The 2,500-nt window shown below is 57.2% G+C and overlaps 1 non-coding gene across 1 annotated transcript in view; it reads left to right on the forward strand.

Annotated features, from left to right (window-relative positions):
* Positions 1 to 2,254: 2,254 nt before the first annotated feature.
* LOC124772963 overlaps positions 2,255 to 2,500 on the forward strand; it is a 1,909-nt gene continuing 1,663 nt past the window's right edge. The window contains exon 1 of the ribosomal RNA XR_007014414.1: positions 2,255 to 2,500. This exon is cut by the window's right edge and continues 1,663 nt beyond it. This is a non-coding gene — a ribosomal RNA (small subunit ribosomal RNA).

The following is a 2,500-nucleotide window of genomic DNA, read 5'->3' on the forward strand; positions in this document are numbered from 1 at the left end:
GCCTTAACCTAACCCATGTTGTGCCTTAACCTAACCCATGTTGTGCCTTAACCTAACCCATGTTGTGCCTTAACCTAACCCATGTTGTGCCTTAACCTAACCCATGTTGTGCCTTAACCTAACCCATGTTGTGCCTTAACCTAACCCATGTTGTGCCTTAACCTAACCCATGTTGTGCCTTAACCTAACCCATGTTGTGCCTGAACCGAACCCATGTTGTACCTTAACCTAACCCATGTTGTACCTTAACCTAACCCATGTTGTACCTTAACCTAACCCATGTTGTACCTTAACCTAACCCATGTTGTCCCCTAACCTAACCCATGTTGTCCCCTAACCTAACCCATGTTGTCCCCTAACCTAACCCATGTTGTCCCCTAACCTAACCCATGTTGTCCCCTAACCTAACCCATGTTGTCCCCTAACGTAACCCACGTTGTCGCCTAAACCTGCTCTGTAATTGTTATACGACTCGTTCAATTAGTGTAGTGTTGCCCACCCGCAACCCTCGCAATATAGTTCGCTACTCGCACTGCCCGCTCCCCTGTGTATCGCTTCATGTTAAACACCTTGCAAGTCTTGCTGACTTTCCACATGCTCCTGCTGTACACTGTAATGTGGATGGCAGCAGGACGTACATGCCGCCCCCCCCCCCACCCCTCCCCACGTCCCCACGTCCACACCTTGCCCCCTGCCTTCGCAAGCTGGTTGGTGACAAGTTTGCATGTTCAATGCCCTTCGCATGCGACGTACGCAGGCTACGTTGTGGTGCGGCCTGTGTCAACTGTCCGCTGATGTCGTACGCGTGAACCACAATCTGTACTGCACATTCGTCCTTATGTACTGAATGATACATCGTGGCACATGTGTGACCGTACAACGACTGCGCCCAAAAACGGCGGACCATACAGTGCAAATATTGTGCACGCAGCTACGTGTCGTCTCCCTATGAGAGCTGGATTGCAGTGTGGTACGCCATAGAGACGTGTGGGAGGAACGGACGCCGTGGATGGCGATCAGCATGAGCTGTCTGTTGATGTATTCGGACCTAGTCGTCTCTCCTCACACACCGTGATGGCATGGTGCACCGCGTTCCATATCTGCGACATGCTACAGAGGCCGGTTGACAGTCGTTCGAGCAATGGACATCGCATACGTACGGGGGCCACCTTCCACGTATTGTCTAGGCGTGCACATTTTGTTGCGTGTATGTGGGCAGACGTAGTGTGGCGTGACACCTGACACAGGCATGCAATAATCGTTGAAGTTGCAAATGGCGATGGACGCCTGCGTTTTCTGGTGAAGTTACGCAAATGAACAAATGGTAACCTGTTGTGGTGCGGTTGTTCTCGCTAGGGGTGAATCGGTGATGGCGACGATAGGTTGAGGTACTAACCGGTTGTTCCAGCGATACCCACCATGCCGACGAAACTGAACGGCATCTGGGTGTGAAGCGATACGCGGCGGTGGCTGGGTGGGACCGTCCCCGGCCGGTGAGGGGGCGCCTCCCGGCGTGCTGGCCGCGCGGTGCGTGGGCGCACGCGCTACAGCCGGCTGGTGGGGGCGGCCAGTGGCAGGCGCGCCGGCCGACGGACGCGGCAGGCGTCGCAGCTGCGCGCCGGCGCACCCTGCGCGCGGCGCCGTGCGGCCAAAGTAGGTCCTCGCGGGCCCGGTGCGAAGCGCGGTGGACATCTTCAGTGTGCTGGTCCGATTGAGGACTGTGTGCGTTGAGGATGCGCCGCCGCCCGGCGCTCGGCGCCGCGACGCCGTCTGCTGCTCGGTCGCCCCAGCGGTTCTCGCTGGTGGTTTGTATCGCAGCTGTGCGGATGTGTTGGCGCGTGCGCTGTGCTGGGAGAGTTCGCTTCGGCACCCAAGTGGGGCTTTTGTCCTTCTGTGGCGCTGGCGTTGGAGCTGCCGGTCACCGTAGGTGGCGCGTGTTGTCTCCCGCCGGCAATGCCACGACAGCACGCTCCCGGGCCTCTGTCGGCAGCGGCAAGCTCAGTTGGGAGCACGGGTGGTCGCACCGAAAGCGTCTACTCGCCTAACTCCGGGCGATTGCGCCTCTCTCGAACCCGACCAAGTACTTGGGACGGCGCTGCGCGCCGCCGGGACCTGAGAGGGTTTCGAGGTGTATTGTGCAGGGGAGCGCAGCCTCCTCCTGTTTGCAGAATGATTGAGCGGACGCTTGCGTGTTCGCGCGGGCCCCCGGGACACACTCCCGGGCGGCCGGCTGCTCAGCTCTAGTTGACGCAGCTCCCTGGTTGATCCTGCCAGTAGTCATATGCTTGTCTCAAAGATTAAGCCATGCATGTCTCAGTACAAGCCGCATTAAGGTGAAACCGCGAATGGCTCATTAAATCAGTTATGGTTCCTTAGATCGTACCCACGTTACTTGGATAACTGTGGTAATTCTAGAGCTAATACATGCAAACAGAGTCCCGACCAGAGATGGAAGGGACGCTTTTATTAGATCAAAACCAATCGGTCGGCTCGTCCGGTC

The sequence above is a fragment of the Schistocerca piceifrons genome, unplaced genomic scaffold (genome assembly GCF_021461385.2).
Source record: "Schistocerca piceifrons isolate TAMUIC-IGC-003096 unplaced genomic scaffold, iqSchPice1.1 HiC_scaffold_943, whole genome shotgun sequence".
Classification (NCBI taxonomy): Eukaryota; Metazoa; Arthropoda; class Insecta; order Orthoptera; family Acrididae; genus Schistocerca; species Schistocerca piceifrons.